Below are 6,052 nucleotides of genomic sequence, written 5' to 3' on the forward strand. Positions count from 1 at the left end.
CCCCAACAATCATCGTGCCACTCTTCGCAGAGAGGTGATAGACGCCAACGAGCCCGCGCATAGCAATCGAGGTGTAAAAAGGGCGTTGAAGGCAGGAAGCCTGGACGAAAGAGGCTACGAGGTCACCTCGAAGCGGTCTAAGAATCGGGCGCACTTGGGGCGACTACCAGTGCCAACCCCTTATCCCGCGGTGCGTCCGACACACAGAAATTTCCAAGGCGGCCAAGGAGCCTCCCCGCATAGCAATCGGGGTGTGAGGTTACGGATGCAGCATTGATAGCAATCGAGGTGTGAGGCGAAGGATGCAGAAGTGAGAGCCGAGGGATGTAGCAGAGATAGCAATCGGGGTGTGTGATGCAGAAGAGATAGCAATCGAGGTGTGCGGTGGGAAGGGCCCAGCAGCCAGAATGCATGAAGCGACGGATGAAGCAGTGATGACAACCGGGCTGTGAGGAGAGGAGGGATGCAGCCAAGAAAGCAATCAGGGCTCGAGGCAAGGGATGCATCAAGGATAGCAATCATGTTGTGAGGCGAGATTCCAAAGGCTAAACGTGAGAGGCTGCAGGGTCGACTCAGAGAGGTCTATGCATGTGAGAGGCTGAAAGCAAGGTCGACTCGGAGCGGTCTATGCATCGGGCGCGCTTGGGGCGACTACCAGTGCCAACCCCTTATCCCGCGACGCGTCCGACAAAGAGAACGTTCCAAGGCGGCAGAGGAGGTTACCAGCCGAAGGATGCAGTAGCAATAACAGGTATAGTTCCGCGGCGGCCGAGAAGACTCACCGCATAGGAATCGGGATGCGAGGCGAGGGATGCGGCGGGAAGGCCCCGACGGCTAAACGGAAGAGGCTGCAGGGCCGCCTCGGAATGGTCCAAGCATCGGATGCGATTGGGACGACTACCAGTGCCAACCCCTTATCCCGCGATGCGTCCGATACACAGATAGTTCCAAGGCGGCCGAGGAGCCTCACCGCATATCAATCGGGGTGCGAGGCGAGGGATGGGGCGGGAAGGCCCCAACGGCTAGACGGAAGAGGCTTCAGGGCCACCTCGGAATGGTCCAAGCATCGGACGCGCTTGGGGCGACTGCCAGTGCCAACCCCTTATCCCGCGATGCGTCCGATACACAGATGGTTCCAAGGCGGCCGAGGAGCCTCACCGCATAGCAATCGGGGGTGCGAGGCGAGGGATGGGGCGGGAAGGCCCCAACGGCTAGACGGAAGAGGCTTCAGGGCCGCCTAGGAATGGTCCAAGCATCGGACACGCTTGGGGCGACTACCAGTGACAGCCCCCTATCCCGCGATGCGTCCGATACGAAGATGGTTCCAAGGCGGCCGAGGAGCCTCACCGCATAGCAATCGGGGTGCGAGGTGGGGGATGCGGCGAGATGGCCCCAACGGCTAGACGGAAGAGGCCACAGGGCCGCGTCGGAATAGTCCAAGCATCGGACGCGCTTGGGGCGACTACCAGTGACAACCCCTTATCCCGCGATGCGTCCGATACGAAGATAGTTCCAAGGCGGCCGAGGAGCCTCACCGCATAGCAATCGGGGTGCGAGGTGGGGGATGCGGCGAGATGGCCCCAACGGCTAGACGGAAGAGGCTGCAGGGCCGCCTCGGAATAGTCCAAGCATCGGACGCGCTTGGGGCCACTACCAGTGACAACCCCTTATCCCGCGATGCGTCCGATACGAAGATAGTTCCAAGGCGGCCGAAGAGCCTCACCGCATAGCAATCGGGGTGCGAGGTGGGGGATGCGGCGAGATGGCCCCAACGGCTAGACGGAAGAGGCCACAGGGCCGCCTCGGAATAGTCCAAGCATCGGACGCGCTTGGGGCGACTACCAGTGACAACCCCTTATCCCGCGATGCGTCCGATACGAAGATAGTTCCCAGGCGGCCGAGGAGCCTCACCGCATAGCAATCGGGGTGCGAGGCGAGGGATGCGGCGAGATGGCCCCAAAGGCTAGACGGAAGAGGCTGCAGGGCTGCCTCGGAATAGTCCAAGCATCGGACGCGCTTGGGGCGACTACCACTGCCAACCCCTTATCCCGCGATGCGTCCGATACACAGATAGTTCCGAGGCGGCCGAGGAGGTGGGGGATGCAGCGAGATGGCCCCAACGGCTAGACGGAAGAGGCTGCAGGGCCGCCTCGGAATAGTCCAAGCATCGGACGCGCTTGGGGCGACTACCAGTGACAACCCCTTATCCTGCGATGCGTCCGATACACAGATAGTTCCGAGGCGGCCAAGGAGCCTCACCGCATAGCAATCGTGGTGCGAGGTGGGGGATGCGGCGAGATGGCCCCAACGGCTAGACGGAAGAGGCTGCAGGGCCGCCTCGGAATGGTCCAAGCATCGGATGCGCTTGGGGCGACTACCACTGCCAACCCCTTATCCCGCGATGCGTCCGATACACAGATAGTTCCAAGGCGGCCGAGGAGCCTCACAGCATAGCAATCGGGGTGCGAGGCGAGGGATGCGGCGAGAAAGCCCCAACGGCTAGAGGGAAGAGGCTTCAGGTCCGCCTCGGAATGGTCCAAGCATCGGACGCGCTTGGGGCGACTACCAGTGACAACCCCTTATCCCGCGACGCGTCCGATACACAGATAGTTCCAAGGCGGCCGAGGAGCCTCACCGCATAGCAATCGGGGTGCGAGGCGAGGGATGCGGCGAGAAGGACCCAACGGCTACACGGAAGAGGCTTCGGGGCCGCCTCGGAATGGTCCAAGCATCGGACGCGCTTGGGGCGACTACCAGTGACAACCCCTTATCCCGCGACGCGTCCGATACACAGATAGTTCCAAGGCGGCCGAGGAGCCTCACCGCATAGCAATCGGGGTGCGAGGCGAGGGATGCGGCGAGAAGGACCCAACGGCTACACGGAAGAGGCTTCGGGGCCGCCTCGGAATGGTCCAAGCATCGGACGCGCTTGGGGCGACTACCAGTGACAACCCCTTATCCCGCGACGCGTCCGATACACAGATAGTTCCAAGGCGGCCGAGGAGCCTCACCGCATAGCAATCGGGGTGCGAGGCGAGGGATGCGGCGAGAAGGACCCAACGGCTAGACGGAAGAGGCTTCGGGTCCGCCTCGGAATGGTCCAAGCATCGGACGCGCTTGGGGCGACTACCAGTGACAACCCCTTATCCCGCGACGCGTCCGATACACAGATAGTTCCAAGGCGGCCGAGGAGCCTCACCGCATAGCAATTGGGGTGCGAGGCGAGGGATGCGGCGAGAAGGACCCAACGGCTAGACGGAAGAGGCTTCGGGTCCGCCTCGGAATGGTCCAAGCATCGGACGCGCTTGGGGCGACTACCAGTGACAACCCCTTATCCCGCGACGCGTCCGATACACAGATAGTTCCAAGGCGGCCGAGGAGCCTCACCGCATAGCAATCGGGGTGCGAGGCGAGGGATGCGGCGAGAAGGACCCAACGGCTAGACGGAAGAGGCTTCGGGTCCGCCTCGGAATGGTCCAAGCATCGGACGCGCTTGGGGCGACTACCAGTGACAACCCCTTATCCCGCGACGCGTCCGATACACAGATAGTTCCGAGGCGGCCGAGGAGCCTCACCGCATAGCAATCGGGGTGCGAGGCGAAGGATGCGGCGAGAAGGACCCAACGGCTAGACGGAAGAGGCTTCGGGTCCGCCTCGGAATGGTCCAAGCATCGGACGCGCTTGGGGCGACTACCAGTGACAACCCCTTATCCCGCGACGCGTCCGATACACAGATAGTTCCAAGGCGGCCGAGGAGCCTCACCGCATAGCAATCGGGGTGCGAGGCGAGGGATGCGGCGAGAAGGACCCAACGGCTAGACGGAAGAGGCTTCAGGGCCGCCTCGGAATGGTCCAAGCATCGAACGCGCTTGGGGCGACTACCAGTGACAACCCCTTATCCCGCGACGCGTCCGATACACAGATAGTTCCGAGGCGGCCGAGGAGCCTCACCGCATAGCAATCGGGGTGCGAGGCGAGGGATGCGGCGAGAAGGACCCAACGGCTAGACGGAAGAGGCTTCAGGGCCGCCTCGGAATGGTCCAAGCATCGGACGCGCTTGGGGCGACTACCAGTGACAACCCCTTATCCCGCGACGCGTCCGATACACAGATAGTTCCGAGGCGGCCGAGGAGCCTCACCGCATAGCAATCGGGGTGCGAGGCGAGGGATGCGGCGAGAAGGACCCAACGGCTAGACGGAAGAGGCTTCAGGGCCGCCTCGGAATGGTCCAAGCATCGGACGCGCTTGGGGCGACTACCAATGACAACCCCTTATCCCGCGACGCGTCCGATACACAGATAGTTCCGAGGCGGCCGAGGAGCCTCACCGCATAGCAATCGGGGTGCGAGGCGAGGGATGCGGCGAGAAGGACCCAACGGCTAGACGGAAGAGGCTTCAGGGCCGCCTCGGAATGGTCCAAGCATCGGACGCGCTTGGGGCGACTACCAGTGACAACCCCTTATCCCGCGACGCGTCCGATACACAGATAGTTCCGAGGCGGCCGAGGAGCCTCACCGCATAGCAATCGGGGTGCGAGGCGAGGGATGCGGCGAGAAGGACCCAACGGCTAGACGGAAGAGGCTTCAGGGCCGCCTCGGAATGGTCCAAGCATCGGACGCGCTTGGGGCGACTACCGTTGCCAACCCCTTATCCCGCGATGCGTCTGATACACAGATAGTTCCGAGGCGGCCGAGGAGCCTCACCGCATAGCAATCGGGTTGCGAGGCAGATTATTGGGAAGGGAACCCCCTGGGATGCGGCTCAAGCAGTGCCCAAAGGGACTGGAATGCGGAATCACATCGAGAGACCCAAATGCTATACGAGGGCTCAAATCGAATTATCGATTTGGCCACGACATGGACGCATCGGAACGACTACCTTTGCCGAACCACTCGCAATTGCATCCATACCGAAACCAATAGACATTTCCGTTAGAGCCCTCGCATAGCATTCGGGAATCTCGCATGCCCCTCTAAATCGACCAATGCTGGCGCTCAATGAAAATCCGAGCGCTACCACCGTTCGAGCGCCAGCATTGGTCGAGTTAGAGGGGCACGGGGGAGAATGCTCCAGTCAACACCTCCCCTATATAAGTTATTTGTCCGATTCTCGCACAACCGTAGTCTGCCTCGTCGAATCAAACAACGGTCCCAGATTCCGACTTCCGTTCCGTAGAGACCCAAAAGCTAGATGGAGGCTCGCAAGAAAGAGAGTCGGCGCATAGCAATCGGGTTTCTCGAACGTTTAGGGACCGAGCTCACTTGCGGATAGGGCAAAATCCGCCAAGCAACCCAAAAGCTAGACGGGGGCTCGAATCGAATCGCCTAGGCGGCCACAACAACGACGTGTTGGATCGACTACCAGTGCCAAACCATTCAGCAAGACTAGTCTGTGTCGAGGCCGGATAGAGATTCTCAGAGAGCGCCCGCATAGCATTTAGGAGACCTGCCGCGTCCCTCACACTCGACAAATGGTGGTGCACGTTTATAAATCCGAGCGATCCCAACCCTTTCAAGCACCAACATCGGTCGAGATAGAGGGGCACGGAGGGGGCTGCGTGAGACAACACAGTCCCCTATATAAGTTATTTGTCCGATTCTCACACATCCGAAGAATGGTCATCAAATCGGACAACAGCCCAAACTTCCGACTTCCGTCCCAGAAAGCCCAAGAGCTATCTAAAACGTTCATGGCCGGAACTCGATCGCGGCTATACCAGTCCGCCAAGCAACCCAAAAGCTAGACTGGAGCTCTAGTCGAATCACCTCTGTGGCCATTGCAAGGACGTGTTGGAGCGACTACCATTGCCGAACCATTCCGCAGGTCGAGTCCATACCAAGGCCGCATAGAGATTCACGATGAGCTCCTGCATAGCAATCAGGAGACTTGCCGTGTCCATCACAATCGATAAATCCTGGTGCAAGATTTTTGCATCCGAGCGCTCCAACCAGTCGAGCACCAGCATCAATCGACATAAACGGGCACGGGGGGAGGATGCTCGAGAACACTACCTCCCCTATATAAGTTATTTGTCCGATTCTCAAGCAGCCGA

The sequence above is a fragment of the Cryptomeria japonica genome, unplaced genomic scaffold (genome assembly GCF_030272615.1).
Source record: "Cryptomeria japonica unplaced genomic scaffold, Sugi_1.0 HiC_scaffold_154, whole genome shotgun sequence".
Lineage (NCBI taxonomy): Eukaryota > Viridiplantae > Streptophyta > Pinopsida > Cupressales > Cupressaceae > Cryptomeria > Cryptomeria japonica.